Here is a 21297-nt window from a genome sequence, read left to right on the forward strand (position 1 = left end):
GCTCCGCGCGGCCCGGCCCGGCCCGGCCCGGCCCGGCCCCGCCGCCCCCCGGCCCCGCCCCGCCGCGCCGCGCCCCCCGGCGGCCCGGAGGTCCCGCGCCCGCCGCCCCCACCACCGAGACGGCTCCGGCCGCGCAGAGCGACCCGCGGCCGGCTGTCATGGCGGGCGCGGCCGTGGCCGGGGGTGGACGGGCGGGCGGCCTGTGCCCCGCAGGGCCCGGCGGCGGCCGAAACACGGGGGGACGTGGCCGCCGCTAAACCCGCCTCACCCTGCCCCGCTCCTGCGCCCCGCCGGGGGCTGCTGCTCCCCAGAGCTTCACCCCTCCGCCCCCTGCTCGCCCCGGGCCGCAGCTGCAGCCCCGAGGCCTGACCGGGCCTGGCCCTCCCCGGCCTGCACCGCCGGGGCAGCTGCCCGGGCCCCGTGCCGGCGGCTGGGCCCGGCCCGTGGACTCATGCAGGCTGGGAATGGTGCCGGTGGCAGGGAGGGCGGCCTGGGCGCGCTGACCCCCGCATCGGCGCGGGGAGGCCGGAGGGGTGTCCAGCAGAGCCGTGCTTGGCACAGGGTGGACGTTATCCACAGTAAACGGCAAAGGGTAAATTGGGACCTCAACCTGCTCGTTTTTGTTGCATTTAAGGCATGTGAACTCTGTGGCACGAGCGACTTCCTTCTCACATTTATTCAGCGCTTGGGGTGGGAGGACAGCGACATTTGGGAACTGCTGAAATACCAGTGATAAATAACAGTTCCGTGGCAGATTTCCCGAGGTGCTGGCTAAAACCCATTCACTTTTTTTTTTTTCTTTCTTATTTATTGCTAGGCTGCTGTTCAGCCAGTTTCAATCACGGAGCAGATAAGCACTAGGGCCACTGTAAAGGGAAAGCCTAAGAGGGAGAAAGAGTCTGCAGCGGCACCGGCTTAGGCAGGCTTACGCTGACTTACTCTCGGAGCGTCCCACCTGCGCCCCATGCCTCCTAGAGAAGTTTACCTGCCGAGTTACGTGATGGAGAAGCTGGTTTTCACTCCTGCGAGCAGTAACCTCAATCCTAACGTTAGCCATGTGAGCTTGGCCGTAAAGCCTCTTCGTTGGGCTAAAACAAAGTTTTGTTGTCTAATTTTGTGGGAAGACGTGTGCATGTTTCCGTGTGCTTCCTTGATAAACTGCATCATGTCCCTAAGGTACAAACTGGGGGTAATTCTGTCAAAACCAATAGAATTGTTTCAGATTTACATTATTTTAGAGGAGAATCTGCCTTACTAACTTCAACTATTAGATACAGAGAGAGTGATCCTTTCACCGCTACAGATGAATTTGTGTCCTTTCCTTCGGCTGTATGTCCAACATACTGATAAATTTAAAACTCATTTTAGGATTCCAATACTCGCCTATCCTGCAATATGACTCTTGGAAATTGCCTCTGAGAAGAGAGAGCTAGAGATCTTGCATCTGTGCTGACTTTATGCCTATGACAGACTCCCATTCAGAGTAAAGGTGTGTGTTTCAATATTAATTTAAGTCTTTCAGCTATTGTTTTGATACTTCTCAGATGTTGTAAGAACTTCCACTACCCTTTTTATCCACAGTTAATTTTCTTCTGCTTGGCAAGCCGGTAATGTATGTGTGGCTGCAGCTATGTGAGACCCCTTGGCAATAAGGTTAAAGGTGATTTGTATTATGGGACAAAGGATGTCAGGCAAAAAATGTCAGGTATTTTTTATTCAGGTTATTTTTCTTCTATTTTCATCATGCCCCTTTTCTGGCAAGAAGCAGCTATAAGCTTGGTGGGGTTTTTTCCACTTGTTTTCTTTGTTAACTTGTCCTACATATTTAGTAAGAAAGAAAAATGTATTAGGATTTTCTGAGACCGTAAGTAGGACCCAAGTAGATGTGTCTCTTATGCTGGACCTCTGTGGAGACCTCACCAACATTTCATATGATCATGGTGGTGAAATTGGCTGCTGAAGAAAGTCCTCAACAATAGGAAGACTAAAGAGCTTGTTCTCTTTATGTGTCTGTATTGTGACAGCTTTATGACTGGACATAACATTAATATCAAACAAGTAATGTAGCATATCATAACAAAAATTCTTTAGATACAGTATGCCGAGAGCCTATAATAAATAATAATCAATATAACTTAACAGTTAATATTACAATTCGTTATTTGTGTTAGTGTAGCACCTCTGCACCCTAATAATGGGCCACAGCTGCATTTAGCAAGGTGCAGTACAATCCAGACAAGGAGATTATACGGCTTAAGCATGAAGAAACAGCACGTGCAGGTAACCAAAGTGCAAAGGAAAAAAAAAGACAAGGGGCTGATGCTGGTTAGTGCCATAGGTGATGGTCCTACCGCGTCGTTAGCCTAACCATGGTATTACTGCGTTGTATTATGCTACTGTTTGGAAAACAATTTCTGACCGTGTGTGGCAGCTGTGTCATGACACAGACAGGGTATCTGAGGGAAGGCCTGGCATTTGATCTTTACTTTGATATCTCCTGACAATTTACGCAAGCTGAGGACGTGCCCCAGAATATTTTTGGTTTAACGTTGTCTAAACACAAGAGCTTTTATAATTAATTTCCTCAGCTTGTCTTGAAACAAAAACAGGGAGGACTGTAAGCCCTGATGGGTATCCGGCTCTGCAGCCCGTTTGCGAGGGGCGGGGAGGGTGCTGGTCCTGTGCTCCTCCGGACTTCTGCAGAGAAAGCTGCAAAGTGGTATTTTCTCCAGGAGAAGAATTTAATCGGCTCAGCGTGGAGGGCTGGGCCTTCTGAGCTTTCGGTCTCTACGAAAACAGCTAATCACAGGCCCACAATTTCTAGCCTTTTAAGCGCCTATATGCTCCTGGACCATATTTGGGCAATAAAGGTACTGCAGAACTCGAGAACACTGCAGATCTGATCCTCTCCAAAGCTCCGGCCTTGCTGGAGATACTGTGCTGCGCAGGGCCAGCATGTCGGTTTTGCACGGCTCCTAAGCAACCCGAGTAAATAGAACATTTCGCAACCTTAACCACAGCGGTTGCTACACTTTCATCTATAATTATCTTTTGCATCAGAGCTCTCAAGAGCAACCGGCCTACCAGATTTTGCAGGATATTTTGCATTCAGCTTCAGTTTCTCTGCCTTTTCTCTTGCATTGCCAGTCAGGATAATATTCCCCAGACAAGAGGAGAAACATAAATACCCTGCAGTCTAGAGGAACGTGCAATATGCTGTAAGCCAAGAAATGTTAGCTCGCAGCCTCGCTCTTCTGATTGCTGTTTATATTCTGCACGCTTCAGAGCTTTGTTATTTGAACAAGGCCTTATAACTTGCCCCAAAAGGCAGCCAAATATAATTCTTGGTGTTCGGGAAACCTAACACACAAATTATATTTAGGAAAAGAGCGTATGACTCCAGTAGAACGAACTAAGACTCTTCCCCTCCTCCCTTCAGTGTTTCTCAGAATTAATGTCAAAACTGTAGCTTGGCGATCCTGGTATAACGTCTGTTCTAGGCACTAGATCACACTTCATGTCTAAGCCAAGAATAGAGCCCAGCATTCTTGATCGTCGACGTCCTATTTCTGGTCGTGCAGCCTCCTAGCAAAGTGTGTGCCCAATCCCGCTCTAGGTGGGGATCTTCGTAAGGCCCAGGCTCATTCCTGCGGTTCCAGAACTGGGGAGCTGCGCGCGGGATCTGAAGCCCGAAATGCTCGTTGCACTGAGGGTCTGAAGACACAAGTATCTGTACTCTGCCCAAGTCTTCGCTGCAGTGATTTTTGGATTTCTGACAGAAAATCTGGGCTTTATGCTTTTTCACTGAACTTCAAATTCAGCATCGAAACTTCCTCAGAACAGGGTTCAGCGCTTCAAAGAAACGAACGAAGCCTCGCTAGCTAGTAGTACAGCAAGTCACACAACAAAACATGATTTAATACGTCCTAAGTGCTTGATGTGTAAATCAAGTTATTTGAGTTAAAGAGTGGCAGCTTTTCAAGTTCAGAGGTGTATGTTAACGACATAGTTTTGGTTGTGAAATACATGCTCAATGCATAGAAAAAAAGCGAGGCAGCGTTCACCAGCCTTGTAGTCCAAAGACTGAAAGTTTGCATACAGGACGAAGATGCAATTACACATGCTAATACCTGGGGCGCAAGCCCGACGAAAGCAGGGCTAACCGCCGCGGGACTGGACGTGGTGTTGCTCTGAAGCCGTGGCTTTAGGTACAGGTCTGCAGCAGCGCAGGTTAATGAAATCACAGTGCCAGGCTGTCCTCCTCGGGAGCAGGGGGGTGAATTCTTCTTGTGCCCTTCGAGTGCCCGTTTGGCCACCTGCGAGAATGAGTTTTACACATTGCGTGCTCACACAATTTGGATTGTTTCTAAATTGTCCGTATCCATTATTGTTAGCGTCAACAATATGCTAAATGACATACAAATTGGCACGGTGACAGCTTTGCTATCTGAGAGAGCTTGCGGCTGGGCTGCTATTCCACAAGACTTTTTGACACAGCGCAATGGCAGGCAGACTCTGCTGGTTAATCTCTCTCCAAGGCAGGGAGAACTGAGGTCACTGGCCAGAATAGCGGCTCCATCCCAGCGCTTGAGTTACTGTTAATTTAAGCGGAGCTGGCACTGTTGTACCTTGCTCCTTCTTTCTGTTCATTCCCTGTGACTTCTGAAATGACCCGTGGGGAAACCAGGCTGATAGAAAGCACCATGTAAACAGCAAAGCTGTTTCTTATTCACAGGCATTAGGATTTAAAAGTAAATTCACGTTTTTGTAACCTGGTGAGATCACCGTGCTAGTTTAGTACAAAATGGTAAAAATCCTTAGGCATTTTACTATAGAATTGTGAAAGAGGCAGTCCTTTTCCGCATGTATTTTTGCTGTATTGGAAACTAAATAATCGTAAGATCATTCAAGATGCATGTTTTCAAGTACACATTGGACCGAATACGGACAGCATGAATTTCAATCAACGATTGCCCTGGAAATGCTAAAACCGTTGGAGGAAGGACACTAAATGATCGGCTTCTTCCTGTTTAGGAAAGCTGAAACATTGGTGAGAGGACAATAACATGATAATATTTCTCATGACTTACGTCCCGGTGTGGATTTTAACAACAGCAAAGGATGTGAAACCTCAAATTACTGAATTTTCATATGTGCACACGTAGGCAAACACCGATTTTTTTATCTGTTTGAACAGGCAAGAGGTCATACCTGTATTCAGCATCTGCATGTCAGCACGAGCAGCCACGGGAGAGACCGGCAGTTTGTTCGCAGTCGAATAGAGCTGCCCTTGTAAAACCACCAGGGTCTCAGGCCCGTGGGTTATTTTCCCTACTTAAGTGGCTCTCCCTGCTCTTGTTCCTGCCTGCGTCCTGGCCGGGGAGAGGTGAGCTGGCAGCCCGAGCCCGTCCTCGCTGCCAAGCCCAGAGAGTTCAGCTGTATTTTAGCGCGTTTCGTAGAGCTGGAGGAGGAAAAGAAGGAAGCTGTTCCGAGACCGGTACTCTAGAAATCAGCTGGAGAAGGCAGGGTCTACAGCCCCGGCCCTCCTGCTCCACATGGGGAAATGAACACACTCTGGAGATGGCTGGAAGACTTGGGAATTCGCTTGGGTAGCCGTCGTCGTGTCCCCGGAAGCCACAATATGCCGCAAAAAATGCTTTACAATCTCATTACCCTCCAATAGACAGAACAGAGAAATGAAACTTTTTTTTTTCCTTGTTAATGGCCAACAAAGTGTTAATTACCATACCGCATACCATTAAAAGTCTTGGAGCCCTTGTCTTCAAGCCCTTACGGTGAAAAAACAAGCATAAACTAGGAATGTCGCCCGTTTAGTTATGGGTGAAATTTTTGGTGGCATTTCTGTGGCAAAACCCCCCAAACCCTATAGTGTAAACAGGGCAGTATAAAGCTGTTTTATTTTTTCACATGCCTTGCTGGCAAAATCCACATTTTCCCTTGTTACCATTCTCCATCCACTGGGCACGGTTGCCACCACGGCTGTTCCAGCAGGCGCTTCCACGGCAGATCTGTCCGTAGGTTCTGAAGCAGACACGTATGCGTTAGATTCTAACCATGTATTAATATTTGCAGGGTCAAGGCCTCGGTGAGACTTGCGAAGAAGACGAGACGTAGTGGTAAATCTAATGGCAGGAATTCACTTTGGAATTAAGAGAAGAATTGGATCCGTTCCTGTTGGGTTCCTGTATGATGTTGGCACTTGGAAAGCAGTTTATTCACGTAAGAAGACAAATCTGGGCAAGGCAACAATGAAATCTACTTAACCCAGCGAGCAAGCATGACTAAGAGGTATCTTTCTCCCCAGTACTGTTTCCTTCTATCTTCTGGGTCATCCCTTTTCCCTCCTCCTCCTCATTTTCCCCATCGCACTCCCTCCCTTCTCCTCCACACTGATCCCCACCTCCCAGGACACAGTGGAGCACGTCACCCCAACGTTAATCCCCCCCCCCAGCCCCAGGACAGCGCCCATCTCCGGTGCCTCCCCGTTCCTCCCGGGGCGTTATTCCCAGCGGCCCCCACCCGTGCTGGGTGGGGAACAAGGGGCCTTCCCCCTCCCGCCATTTCTGCCTCCCGTTACTTGAAGGTGGTGGCCGCAGAAGGGCTCCCGCTGTCCCCACCTCCCCCCGGCCCCGGGGTCCTGCCCTCCTCCCGGCCTGGGCCTGTAGCCCCCGAGGCCATGAGCCACCACCCGGGGGCCTGCCCGCCCATCGCTAAGAGCCACCCCGGGGGCCGCAGCTCGCCCACCCCGGGGCTCCGGGGCCTGTCCCCCGGCCGCAGAGCGCTCTCCCGGGCCGTGACCTGTCCCCTCGCCCTCAGCCCCGTCCCCGAGGCTGGGGCCGACCCACCGGGCCCGGGCCCGGACCCGGACCCCGGCCCCGACCCCGGCCCCGGCCCCTCCCCGCCGCGGTACCGCCCCCGGCCGGGGGCGCTGCCCCGCCCACCCCGCCTGGCCACGCCCCGCGCCCCAGGCCCAGGTGCCGCCCCCGGCGCGCGGCCCCGCCCGCCCCCTCGCGGCTCCGCCCCCTCGCGGCCCCACCGCCCCCCCTGCGGCCCCGCCCCCGCGCGCGGCCCCGCCCCCGCGCGGCCCCGCCCTCCCGCCCCCCCGCGCGGCACTGGGCAGCAGCGGGGCCGCCGCCATTTTGGAGGCAGCCGGAGCGCCCGCAGCTCGCCGCCTCGCCGCCCGCTGTCAGCGCAGCCCCGGCCGCGGCGCCCCGCCTCGGACGCGGCCCATGCCCGCCGGGCCGCCGGCCCTCGCAGCCAGGCAGCGCGCCAGCGGCCTCGCCGCGGGGCGGAGGGCAGGCCCGGACCCCCAGCAGGTGAGACCCGCGGCGGGGCCCGCCGCCCGCGCCGCCGAGCTGTCACCGCCGCCCGCCCTCCCGCCGCCACCTGCCGCCGCGCCGGGGCCGGGGCTGGCCGGGCCGCGGGCTGCGCCCCGCCGCGGGCCGCTTCCGCCTTCCTGCGCCGGGGCCGGGGCGCTGGGCCCGGCGGGCCGCGGAGGCGGTGCGCGGCCTGCCGCCCCGCCAGCCCGCCGCCTCCTTCCCCCGCCGCCGCCTCCGCTTCGGCCTCCTCGGCCGCAACGACACCCCCTTCCCACCCCCCAGACCGCCGGGAGGAATTGGTCCCCGGTCCCGTAGCGCTGCCTGGGCTGCAGGGCCGCGTCCAGCTGCCCCTGGTTTGTTTTTCACTGTTTTTCGGGTTTTTTAAATAGCCCGTAGCCCCGCCGGTGCTGGCCGCGCCGCCCCTTTAGCAGCTCTGATTGCAGAGGTCCATTTTTGAGTCCTCGCTCTCGGCCGTGCTGGAGTCCCACCGTGTCGTTTCATGCGATATCTGGGTTAAATCGGGCTTTCTGCACGTGTAAGACAGATCAGAGTTTGCTTTTTCTTTTTTTTTTGGGGGGGGGGGGGTGTGTGTTTGACCTGGTGAAGATGGGCAATGGGAACGCGGGTTTCCAGGTTTTCGTGACTCATGCCTAGCCAGTGGTTAATTGCTGAAGCTGTCGGGAGAGGTGGTGTTGGCAAGGTCAGAGGCGGGGGTCAGCCTCCTGGGGACCCGCTGGCTTCGGGTGTGCAGGGCTTGGAGCCTGAGCGAGGGACCCCACCAGCTTCACGCGTGCGGTATGTGAAAATGAGTGTCACTGTGCTGGTATTATTAACGTACAGAAACCGGGGTAGGAGTCGTAGCCACAAATGGAATCACTGCAACACATAATCTTACAGAAAGACGACTTCTTGACGAGTCTAATGAGGGCTCCCTTCCTCATTTGAAGGCCTTGTTTTGCACTAGTTTAAAAAACAAAACAAAAAACAACGTAGGAAGTGAAAAAGGGAAACTGAGAGAACTTGGAGGGACCCGAGGTATTTTTCATATCTTGACCTCCCACTTAAAAATTAGTATTTTAAAAACTGAAGCTTGTTTTCATAATGTAGTTTATTTTCTCTCTCAAAAAACAAAGGAGAAAGTTGTGATTCCGGTCCTGTCCAGAGCTACACATGTTTGAAGCCAAGCATGTAATCACCTACTAGCAGATTTTTGTTACAAAGCACCGTTTTAAGAATGATGGGAGAATAAACATTTATGATTTCTCTTATTACTCTGACACTTAAAAGCAAACAGTCTGCCAAAATACTTCAGTGGTAAAAAAAATCTGGTGGATGGTAGTATAGCAATTTCCATAGCAACCAATGGTGATATCATGGTAAGCAAAGTTAAATTTTGGAACATGCAATAGGAACACATAATGATCTGTACTGGTTTGAGTGATAACAATAAACATTTGCCCAGGAGAAGATGACTGCGGGTTGGATAAGAACAAAATGGTTTGAAATTGAAGGCTTGCTTTGTTTTTTGTGTGTTTGACATGCAGACATTTCTGGTGACTTTTGTACTTTGTATTATGTTGCAAATCCAGAGACCTAGGACAACGTCCTGTCTAGAAATCGTGGAAAATTTGTGGCGCTGCAGCAGCTTTCTGGGAAGAGCTCGGTCTGTAGCAGAACGGTATCAGACAGGTGGTGCAGAAAACAGCATTGATGTTTTGGGAGGTTCCTGCAAACCTCAGACTGTGAGAGTGACTGATGTGTTGAGCATTTGTTCTGGGGATGGCAGGGAATGCTGAAGCATCCTTCTTCTGAACCTGATATTCGATGAAGTCTTGGTTGTGTTGTAGGAGGGATAGGTTGAATTTCAAAGTTCATAGTTCAGAAATTGGAGACTGTCAGAAATGAATAACAAAGAGAAAACTCTCTTTAAGAGCTTATGTTTTGGGTTTTTTTCCGAGTAAGCAAGCATCCTCAGTCTGTGGGCTTAAATTCTTTTTAGAAAACTCCAGGCCACTGTCACGAGCGGCGTAGCCTGTTTTGCAGTGCTTCCCTGTGGGGGAAGGCTAACGCCCTTGCAGCCCCCCTTCTGCAAGGGGGTGCTGATGGAGCTGAAACGGGCCGGCAGTGCTTCTGAGTGGGGCTCCCCCCCCCCTCCCCTGACTCACAGTTTGCTGTTTGGACTGGGAGTCAGCTGGAGTGAATTAAATTCTCGCTCTCCCCAGATAGTGTGATCCCGAGCTAGAAGGAGGAATCACTTAGTTACGCTTCCCCTCCTCTTTGGTAGGGAGATATCCCAGGCATCACTGATCGTGGGTTTTTTCCATGCTCTGTGGAAGGAACACTTCATTCGTGTTCTCCCCTGAGTTTTACCGGCTATCGGCTAAGGTGTCAAAGGGAAACCAAAACTGTTTTCTTCCTGAGGTGCAGTAGGGCATTAGTGGTACAGAAGAATTTCAGCAAAGAAGGGTGTTATGTTTGAAGAGAGCTCGGGGCTGGGGGAACAGGATGAGCTTTCTTATTCTGTGTTTCTGATAACAAGGTGTGTAGAAGTGTAAGTGTAAAAGCTGTAGATTATATGTTAGGGAAAATGACTTCACATACATAATCAAGTAGTATGTTTTCTTAACACAGTGGCTTGGAGTCTGAGGTGTTAGTGCCTGAAGGGCAATAGCTAGAACCATGTAATAAGCTCGCCCATAAAAATGGGCGAACTGGAATGCCAAGAAATAGAAGAGTATCTTGTTATAGTAGATGTTTCTGAAACAATAGTAGAATGGCAAGAATAACTGGGAAACTTGGGTGTAAATGACACAGGAAAAACGGATGAGGTCAGTGAGTTGAGAGCAAAGCAGGAGCTGAGTGGTTGGCAGAACTTTTGAGAACTATAGGGACAAATATTTGTGGGAGGTCTTGTTGTTTTGCTAGATGTAAAATTATTGAAAAACTAATTGAGGAGAGCAGAGTTAATAGACTGTATTAATGAATGAAGTCAGCTCTCCATCTCAGCAGTCAAATATGGAGCCACAGTTCAGAGCAGCAGTCTTTTACTCTTAGCCCTATTTATAGGGAAACACAGTTCTGTTCTTAATTATGTTTTATGGGCTGGGGAATCGGTTTGACTGTTTGTTAGCTCCTTTTGACGGAAAATCTACAGATGTCGGTGGATTTATATAAGGATCAGGGAAAGAATGTGGCCTCTGTGTGACCAATAGTAGCAACAAAGGAACTTAAGTGTTGTCTTTGATTCAATATTATTAGAAGCAAAAGTATGTTGTGTTTTCTGTCCGCTGCTGTGTTTCTAGGGCACTTGTTTCTTTAATTGTGCTTTTCTCTTTTCCCCTCCGTGTCTATATTCCTCCCGCCATCCTCCCCTCCCCCTGTGATGGACTTCTCTGCTCCTTGTTCTGATCTGCTAAATCAGTCAGCAGTGCAATAACCAATATTGACATTGTTATTACATGCCTTGGCTATTTTTACCTGCCTGTTAACTCTGGTATGGGGGGAAACCTGGGCAAATAAGTATTAGTTATCTCGGGAGATGAAGCTTTCATAGCCAAGGTTAAAAATCTCAGACTAAAAAAGCTTGTATTTCTGTGGAGTTTGAATGCCACACACATCTCGTACATGGTGTTTGGATCAGGTCTGCAAATGGGAAGTTTGACATCGCTGGCTGAATTACCAGTGACGTTCTCTCTTTTTGCTTATTAATGCCATTTAGTCCTAGATAAAGCTGAGACAGTGCAAGTAGTTACAATAATAAATGGCTGCATAGAAATGCCTAAAGCCTAACTAAAATTGTCGTCTTTGGCAGGGGTCACTTCAAACTAAACACCATGTGGGACTGAGCTTTGGAAAGGGGGTTGTCAGCAAAATTAGGATGAGCTAGCTTAGGAGAATGTAATGTCAAAAGAAGGAAGTTAAAATCGTTAGCCTGAGCATGGAAGCTCTGCAGCTGTTGAGCTGTGACTGCTGACTGCTACTAATTTTCCCTCTCAATTTCTCTTCCTTTGTGTCTACCTGTTTCTCATTCTGTGCATGAATTGTAAGCTCTCTGGGGCAGTGGCCATGCCTTAGGCATGCGTGGTGCCTGGTACAGGGGCAGCCTGTCCCTGAAGTGGTGCCTCTGGATGTCACTGCATTGCAAATACCGAATTTCTTACTGTTGTGTCAATGTCGTGTGCTTAAGGACACAATCTTATCTGGACAGAAGGGGAAACCGGAAGGCATGAGAAAATAACATTATGGTTAAATGGCAAAGTTCAAGAAGTTATTTGAGCCAAACAGACAGAGCTTGGAACTATTTCCTTACCTAGGCAAAATAAGAAACTTTCACCAGCTTTTGTTTTGGTAGGTGGCATGGTAGGCAATCTACGTGGTTTGCAAAGAAAACTTGCCAAACATACTGATTGCTTGAATTCAAGGTTTGTGTTCAGTTTGCAAATGTTTCTGCTGTTCTTTCCAGTATGCCTATGCTAGTTGTCTTTTTTTTTTTAAGTTTTATTTCAGTTCTGCAGTTTGTTGCTATTCAGAGCATTGTGGCCTGCAGTGACACTGATAACTATTAAGTCACTTTGATTCTGATTTTGTTTGGCAGAATTAGGAGCAATAGCAGCAAAGCAGAGACTGGCACTGCTTACTGGGAGAAAGACAAAAAAATGCGAAGATCACAGTAGTGGAGATGGTCTTTCTTGCTGCAACCTCGAGGAAGGAAGAAGGAAATAGAATACAAGATATTTCAGTTTCAGTTTTGTCTTTGATTTTTCTATGGTAGACTGAATTATGTTAGCTGAGAAAATGCATGATGGGTATGCCTTGACATTTTGTGATAAGCAACTTAGATTCTCTTCTGCGTAGCAATTTCTTCCTTTCTTTTCATTCCTTATAATCTAGCAAAACCTACGGATTGTTTCAGCTTCTTACTTTCATATGCAGCAGGGTGGGATGAGAAAGGTTGTGTTTCTTTAGCTGTTTACTTTTAATTTTCTTCCTTCGGAAGATCCTCTGGTATGCCATTTAATATAATTCTTTTCTGTTAAGAGGGATTTCTTCTTTTTTTAGAGGGATAATTGAGACTGTAAGCTAACAGGCTGAAAACTGTATCCCATCTCCCTGAGCCAGAGGACTAAGGGCGCAGTTCCACAGCGACATCAATGGGCCTGAGTCCAGGTTGCCATGTGTTGGCGTTTGCATTGTGTGGTACGCCGCCTCGGAGAGCTGAGCGGGCTGAACGCTAACCCTGCTTGGAGGGAGTAGTTTTCAGCTGGATCAGCTCCCTCAACCAGCTGGATGTGTAGTTGCATAAGCAGCGCTGATACAAGGGTGGATGCAGGAACGTGTGACCCGGGAAGGAGAAGAGTAAAAAGAGCAGGTCTCTCGCCGCCTGGATTTAAATAGGGTGTGGTTCAATTTGACTAATGTAAGTTTGCAGTGCAACATCTTCCTGGTTTGTCCCTCTACGTCAGTGCTGGTCCCATACTTACAGGGAGCCAGTCTGTCAGAAGACTACCACCCCTTCCCCTCTTCATTTTCTGCTGGTTTATTTTATTTAACGGGCATGGTAGGAGCAGATGAGCGCCGCTGCTGGAACGTTTGCCGGACAGTTTAAAAGTGAAGGGGTTGGGAATAGTGGGGCTGCAGCAGCGTTAACAAAAAAGCCATGGTTCCATGTTAGATTAAATCAAACTAAGCCTCTTGAATAGAATATCCAGGTCATCCTCAGAGTCCCAGGACCTCAGCTCCTGAGCACCCGATTAATGGTCAACAGATGCTCAATCAGCACTCTGTTTAACAAATCGGAAAATACTAAATGATGGATTTCAACCTAGTTTTATTGCATGTTATCCTTTTTTTTTTTTTAATATGGAAGATTGTTTTTCTTAGTGGTCAGTTGTTTTTTACTACTTCTGCATTCTCCCAGTCCTTTACTATATTACTTTTTAACATGACATTGTCCATGGTATATCCTAAATTTTATCTTTTTAATTTTCTTCCATGACTTTCTAAGCCCTTTTTTTCCCCTTAACGTTGTGTTTCAGACTCTGTCTTCACTTTCAAGGGGCTGGAGACCTCTCACCGAAGTTCACATATCTATGATGTAAATGCCTACATCTGAGGTAATCATTTAGGATTCCTTTTTTAGTCAATGGAGAGAAACAGATGCTTATTTTCTTTTGGTGGAGAAGTCTGAAATAGAGATGAGTTTTGCTGTAGAAGTGCTCATTTCTCTCCTACTGCAAAGGGAGTCTGGGTGACTAATTCAGATTAGTCATCCATAGTATAAATATCTACACGTTAGGTGAGACAGATCCTATTGCAGAAGACTCAACTTGCTAGGCAGAGATTCTGGTGGGGACCTCCTCATCGCAGCGAGGTTGCCTTCTCGCCCTTGATGGATTGTAAGGTGAATGAGACATTGGATGTGTTTTGCAACGTGCTATGCCCTTAGCGCTGCTTAATGAATCTTCTTCCTCTTTCATAGCCGACTGATAGGGTTGAGGTTGAAAGCAGTGTCTATAAATGATTCAGAATCATACAGTTATCTATTTAAGACCAGTACAACAAAACAAACTTAAGTTTTTGTCATATACATGACCAGCACAGTTGGTTTTCCAGATTCTGTTTGAGATGTACAGATGCTAGCCGGAAGAGTAGCTATACGTTGTGATCGTCTGCCTAGCTGGCATCATAAATAAGCAGTAAGCTCCACGGTGCAGAAGACAGGATTTCTCCATGTTTCTTCAGTGCTTAGCATGAAGAGGACCCTAAGCTGAAAAGAAGTTTATCACTGTTTTAGTAAATGTAAATATTGAGTTTTTCCCTTGTAATTTCTCTAAAGACTATTTAATTATGGCCAGTCCTAGAGACTGGTACATGTGTCTGAGTTTTGTGAAGATTCAAGGATGAAGTAGCAGAGTAGTTTACAAAAATATGAAGGGGCTTGAGGATGCCAAATTTTGCAGAAAGGCGCGTAATGTTTTAGGGATGCAGTGCCAGGAATAAATGCATATTCGATTTCATTGATGTTACACTGTACCCACTGTTTCCTCTTACAAAATAGGCAGCTAATTTCATTACTTCTGTTTTTCCTGTTACTTTTGTCATCTTTGTTCTTAGCTAACTGTAGTCCCTATAAAATAACTGTTACAAGTAATTAGTGTTAATATCTGTAGTGCTTTCAGTGTGGCAGCTTTGACCCAGTGTGCCCGTGACCTCCCTGGTCCTCTTTTTCCCCTCCATTTTAAATAGAAGCACTGCTGAAGAATGTTGTATCTTGCAGAAAAAAAAACCTCACCGCTTTGACTTCAACTGAGTAAAAAATTTCACTTGAAGTGAGCTTATAAGTGCTGTTTTTTAAAATACCTGGAAAAAAATGTTGGAATGAAGTGGTGCACTTCCCAAGAACAAAACTATTTAATTATTTTTAGTCTTAGAAGAGAACAGCAAGTAAAAATACTTAGCGTATACTTGGGGTTTGGATATATGCTTGAGTTTGTACAAGGAACCGTGAAGTGAAGCTGAATCACCTAGTAGTCACAGCAGAAATTTGCCATGTGAGGAAAATACTGTTGCATAATCACAGTTTGTTGTTAGAGCTGGTGGACTGTGCCCCGGTCATAAATACATGATTTTGGGAAAAGCAGAAACTTTACCAAATCACTAGCAATGAAACAGCAGACGTCGTGTTTGGAGGAACAGGAGGATCTCAAAGGCCCTTGATAAAAAGAAAGAGTCTTCCGCTGACCTACGTGTTTAATACACGAAAGGCAATTCTTGCTGGAAGGAAATCACTACAATTTATATATATTGGCTGGTTTAAACTCTGGCTGCCTAATGGGGAAGAGATGGGGGAAGACCAGGCAGTGTTGATGGAAGGTCTGTGAAAATTCATCTCGGTGTGTGAAGTAATAAGCCAAAATAACATTGAAAGTATAATTATTGGAATGGATGCTATGCCTGAAAATGGCAAAATATTATGTGTGTTAGCGTTGGAGACAATTTTGAGGTATGTGATTAAAGAAAATAGCAGGGCAGAGAAGATAAAAACCATACTGGGTAATCTGCTATATTTAAAAAAAGCAAGGGGAAGTCCGATGGTACATGTGGAATTCTAAATGTATTTCTTGTTGACAGTTTTTGGCGTGTATATAACTTGTCAAGCTTGATGTCAGGGCTGTTGATTAGGCCAAGAGTTAGTGTGGGTGTTTTACCTGTTAAATAAGAGGGGAAAACATTTGTTTATGCATAATGCTGAACACCACCTTAATATGCCGGGAAGTATACCAGTGGAATTGAGAGAAGACTCTCCTTCTACGTTTTCCCTTCTTCAGCACGTTATGCTCCTGTAGTCCCATGTCGGTTTTTCTGTACCTAATTCTGAGACAGCTGATGCTGCCTGCTTTCAGGGACTGAATGCCACAAGCTGTTTCTCTATAACGCTATTTCTTATTTGAAACCTAGGATGCTTCCCTTTCCCTTACCACTTATTTGTTCTTACTTGGACTGTTATGTGCAGCAGTGGAGGGACATTTCGCTTGGGCTCCTGAGGTTATGTCTACCATGTGGCTGAATGCAATGCGGAGAGATCTGTGGATGGGCTGTAGAGCTGGAAGGAGTCCCGATACACCACCTCCAGCTCAGCGCGGGGCTGATGTGCCTTCTCTGTTTTCGAAACTTGAGCTTGCGTCTGTGTACAGCGTTGTACTGCACATGTAAATGTAGCAGCTTGCTAAATTGGGAGGGGCATCTCTTAATATGGTGCTTTATCGTGCTATTCAGATACAGAAGCAACAAGAACATTACTTAAAATGTCACTATAGTATTTTCCAGCTGAGAAAAAACCCCACACCTTACCTCCAGAATTTGCAGAAAGCAAAAGGAACCCTCTCATCTTTAGAAAGGATTGATAGTCTTCTGTATTCTTCATAGTTTGAGAAGTCAGGTTTTAAATTACCTGGAAGAGATTTCACTCAAGTCGAGTTGCTTGTGAGGCCTGTTGAGGTGCTGGGTGCTCCTATGAAAGTTACGGTGGCGAGTGCTCTCGGCACTGGAGGGAATGCTTGTCTGCAGCAATGGGGCAAACGTTTCTGTTGCTTATAGCCTGCGTTGCTTGAAATGGAATTTCCAACTTGGGAATTGTTATTCAAATACACTGAGTGTTATATGCAAATTAGTGTCTTACGATGACTCCTAGTAACTGAATATTTAGTTGCAACAGTAAGCAAGCTTGAATACAAGGTTTTATGATAGAGGTGATCGCTAAGATGATACTCTGTTCCTGCCACTATCGTAATTTGCATTCTCTGAGGTATTTATAGAGACCGAGAGTACTTACTGATGATCTTTTGTGCAAGGCTGATGTTAATTTATTTTCCCAAAGTTTATACAATCCCTAGAATTCTTCATTAAACTTGGAAAAATAAATGTAATCCTTTTCAGTCATTTGAAATCTTCACCTTTTCTGTTACAGATTCTGTGCTTTTTATTAATGTTTTTGGTTATGATTAAGGCTATTTAGTTACAAAGTGAATGACTTCTTAGAATTTGTGCCTAAAGCCATAGTTTGACATGCATTTAAGCTGGCACTACTGCTGAAAAGCTGTCCCCTTCTTGCTGCTCATACCCATTCTTCGTCACTTCTCTACCCTCCCTCCTTGCTGGCACAAACATTTGTGCAGCTGCGTTGTGAACCAGGTTTGGGGGAGTGATCCAGATGAAATTTTTGTCTGCTAATACTGCATGGAAAAGGAAAATAATTTTTTTTTCAACAGTGCAGGTTTAAATACATGGCAAACTCTGGTGTAACATCATTAGCGCGTAATTCTGGTTTGTGATTTCAAGAGCAACCTGAGCTTTAATGTTTATTTGTCCAGGTAAAGCCCATTGAACTCCGAAGGGTGTGCCTGAGATTTCCACATGATTGTTTTCCTTTCAAGATGTTTTATGATGAATGAAGCTTAGCCCATAAATACAGTTTAAGTGGTGCCATGCAGGGAAGACAGGCTGGTGGTCCATTGTCATATATAAGATTTTTCTTCTGAAGTGTCTTAATGACTATTTTAACTGTAGAACTATGTAAACTTCCTGTGGACTGTGTCTATATGATGTCCTGAAAGATTAAGGAAATTAAAATGCGTATGTTGTTTAATATCCTGTTTTAAGGCACTGGTTTGTTACGGTTTTGGCAGAGCAATATTGTGCCTCATTTCCCTGTAGTTTGGTTGGTAGAACAGCGCAACGTCAGAATATTCTGGTAAAAACTGCAGCATGCAAAAAATGTGGATAGAGGTACAAATGCAGTTTTGAAGCTTTGAACTTGTATAAAGGACCATTAAAGGAATGCAAGCAGTTGTTTTTCTTGCTCATTTGAGGACATAGTGGTACTGATAAAATACGTATGGCTCTTGATCTTGTAAAGCACAACAGGAAATCTTAAGTTTGCAAATGCTGCTGCTTTGCTATCTAATAGTCTGAGCGGTGTGATGTTTCTTTCATAATATTGCCTTATCCTGTGTGTGCAGCAAAAAATAATATATCCAGGGTCCAGAGATCAATGCGGTAAGTGACTTTGACAAACTGGGTTTTCTGAAAAATGCTGCTTGTGTGCCCCAGTAAATACCAGCATCTCACTTTTGAGATAATAGTCTGATTAATAGTAATTATTTCTGAATGGTTTAACTGTGGAGATCCAGGAAAAAAATTAATTTGTTGCTTAACAACGTGTAGTAAGCAGTCTAAGCGGTGTCAAAGTCTTGTTTATTAATGTGAGCAGCGCAAGTGAATGAGGAGTGGAGTGTCTGAGGAGTCCTGCAAGAGATGTAAATTGACGCTTAAAAAACCCCCCGTGCTTTTGTTTGCTCGTTTTAACAATGGTTGTGTGTTAGCTTTTTAATATTCAAATCAAGTTGCAAATCTTACACTTAAAGGTTAATCATTAAAGTGAAGCACAGAAATCCCCCTGGGGTTCCTGGTAGATGTTGCCGATGCCTGCTTCCATGGGGGAGACAGACTCTAGAGCTACGTAAACAGGGAGAGTAGAAGCTGAAAATGTTTGACTATTAATCTTCTTAGATTATTAGTGATAGAGTGAAGTACAGGTTAAAAACGTTGAGATAACTGTGCCCTTATAGATTACGTGAAGCTGGTAGGCTGTGGAGTTCAGTTCTTTGGTGTGTGTTTAGCTCCATATGCTTTTGACTGACTTAGGAAAAAAAAAACCAAACTTTTTTGTGCAATTATGTTCACAGTGCGTTTGGTATATTTTTCCTGGCTAGCTTTTTCCTGCATTTTTTTGAAGCACTGCAGTTTCTTCAGTGTATGGGTGTGTTGAATTTAATTAAAAATGTAACATTTAAATAAAGAAGCTGTGCAAATTTTGTCCTTAGCATGGGGTAGGGCATTAATTAGAAGGCTGTTTAACTAGATACTAGATGAGGATAAAGTTGATCATCAAAACAAAGTACTTCTTGATATCATCTCTTTATTAGGGAACTTCAGAAGCATGGAATAATTAGAAGTAGCTCTTAATTTTGTGTGCATATTTGTACAACAGAGGCCTTCATCATTTTTTGCCTGCAGCAGTTTTTTATTAAAAGAAAAAAGCCCCACACAACCCCTTACTGTGCTGGTATACCAGACTCCTGCCGTACTTGTGATTTACTGTTTGTGTCCGAGGAATGTAAACGTAGATGTCTCTTTCATTTGTCAGTTAGATGTTAAGAAAAAATGAAGAAATTCGTATCGCTAGCTCAGAAGAGGAAAACAAAAGGAGGCTCTTGGCTAACTGGTGAAACACTATTTTGGTTAAGAATAAATTCTCTCTGAGAATTACAGGCGTATCTAAGTGTTTCCAAATCAACAGCTCGGGCTAAGCAATCTCTCAGGAAGCTGAAACACATCTTTAGTTGTATGGTAACATTTGAAGATCGGCAGAATGCTCTGTTCAGTGTTTCCAACTTCTTCCTCGCGTGTTCGCTGTGGCCGTGGAGCGACGCAAGTGCCTCTTGTAGTACAGGTGCCCTCTGAGGTTGTACGCAGTTTCTGAGCAGATCAGGATTTGTGACGGAGATTTTCCTCTGCTGTTATTGATGCTGGAGGGGGGAGAGAGTCACAAGGCAGACCCTGAACAACGTGGCAGGAGAATGCTGTGCCAGAACACTGCGAAGAAAAGGTTAGGGGAAAGGGAGCTGCAGAGCTGGTAGCAAGGCAAAAGGAGGAGCATGAGGTAAGAGCCAGCTGGTGCTGCTGGGCTGCAGGGTGGATTTCAGCACTGCTGCATAAGGCACAGGTCTCTCCACGTTGGGAAGTGTAACACTGGTGGAGTATACAGTGCTGGATTCGGTAGTACTGAATTATTAAAATTCAGATATTGAGTCTTTGCTGAAAATGCTATTAATAAAGTGTTATTGTGACCGCTGCCTAATTGGTACCTTGGGGTTGGGATACCAGGTTGACGTAGTGTGAAAAATTTCAGTTGGGAGATTTGACTCTTCTTCTCATTGTTCAGGAGGTATTTGCCTGTGTCTGGCAGGATGATAACCCGTCCTTTCCTTTTTGAAGTAGCCGAAGCCTGGAAGGCAGAAGCAGATGCCTGCACTGGAGTTCAGGGGTGCACTCGCTAGAGGAAGCTGTTTCCACTCCGCAAGACCTTGACAAACCGTTCTGCCATTCAGGCAAAACGTTGCTGGCCTCCTGCTCTAAAAGTGGCCTACAGGCAAAATCCTCTTTATTTTTTTTTTTTTTCCCTTGCCTCCCCCTCCCCCCATGCATCCTTCACCTGTACAAAACAGAAGCTTCTGACTGTTTGACCGTTCACCTCTGAAGGTGATGAGACACTGAGGGGGTGGAAGGAAGATGAAGTAATAAAATAATGACAAACTAAGTCCATTTTTTTACTGAGACTGAAACATGGTATAAGATATTAGTTGTCACAGGTTTTAAGTATTTAGGTTATCCCAATACTATGATAATAGCTAGCTACAAAGCTGGCTGAGTACAATAGAGACAATTTATAATTTCGTATGCTCAATCATAGGAGGTAATAAAGGCTATAATTCATTTCTGTTTTATGTTCTTGAGACTTTGATGTGTACATGTGCAGTCAGAGCTTGGCAGAAATTGCTGAGATCATGAGTTTGATGTCCAGTGGGATGCGCCTGCTAACTGGGGTGTGTGTGGACAGTTGCTGGAACCATCATTGCCTTTGAGGACTCTAGTCTATCCTGCTTTGCCGTTTATTCAGAGTTTATAAAAAAGAATCAGGCAAATGAATGAGGGAAGGGAACAAAGAGAATAGTGATGAATGAGAATATATTTATGTAAAATTCTGATGTTAAAATAGTTTTTATTCATGTCCTGCAACTTCTAAAGGTGTCCTGAAACTGCAGTGATGCCTCTTGCAGAGTTTCGTAGAGAACCCTTCATAGATAGTGTTCCTTGGCTTTATTTTCACTAAACCTATAGCTGTCTGTTTCGAGCGAGATGGGCTTATTGCATGATCTTAATTTGGGAACAGAGAAGCCTGGTTTGGACTCAGGCTGCTGTATTGAGGACAGCTGCTCATTTCATCTTAGTTCTTTAACTTACTGCAGCTATTGCTTGTAAAATTGCGTTCTTACACTTAAGGCCTACTTTGGTTTGCTGTGTGAACTGTTACTTATTTCACAGGCTAGAACCAAAACCTTGGTTTCTGTTTTTCTCATGGCTTTGTGCTTAGTCTTTCATTGTAGTATTAAGCTACAGTTTCAGTGTGGCACCAAAGTTGGAACAATTTGCCTAAATGTTTGATCTTGGGAGATTAAGGTTCTGTATACCAGTAGAAGATAGATTTGTATCTTGCTATTTTACTCTTATGCTTTGGGTTTTATTGCTTGTAACAGACCGTACTTAAAATAATGCCTACCCATGTTAGCATTATTTGTGAAAACATGTGGAGCATGTCAGATAATGCTCCGTAATGTCT

General features: G+C 45.9%; 1 protein-coding gene and 1 long non-coding RNA gene across 5 annotated transcripts in view; one reads left to right on the top strand and one right to left on the bottom strand.

Moving 5' to 3' along the window:
* Positions 1-1702: 1702 nt before the first annotated feature.
* LOC143173478 (uncharacterized) lies at positions 1703-6349 on the bottom strand. The gene is made up of 4 exons (XR_012997556.1): positions 5966-6349; positions 5212-5461; positions 4131-4316; positions 1703-1817 (listed from the first exon to the last, which is right to left on the bottom strand). It is a non-coding gene; the product is annotated as an uncharacterized LOC143173478 (long non-coding RNA).
* A 944-nt stretch (positions 6350-7293) lies between these two features.
* Positions 7294-21297, top strand: part of PPP6R2 (protein phosphatase 6 regulatory subunit 2) — a 111942-nt gene continuing 97938 nt past the window's right edge. For 2 of the 4 annotated variants that reach the window (XM_076363758.1, XM_076363759.1), the window contains exons 1-2: positions 7320-7337; positions 13376-13453. The gene's annotated coding sequence lies outside the window, so the exon portion shown is untranslated. Of the gene's footprint in view, positions 7338-13375; positions 13454-21297 lie in introns of all 4 variants that reach the window. The other 2 variants (XM_076363757.1, XM_076363760.1) reach the window with 1 other exon arrangement.

Source organism: Aptenodytes patagonicus, unplaced genomic scaffold (genome assembly GCF_965638725.1).
Source record: "Aptenodytes patagonicus unplaced genomic scaffold, bAptPat1.pri.cur scaffold_86, whole genome shotgun sequence".
NCBI lineage: Eukaryota > Metazoa > Chordata > Aves > Sphenisciformes > Spheniscidae > Aptenodytes > Aptenodytes patagonicus.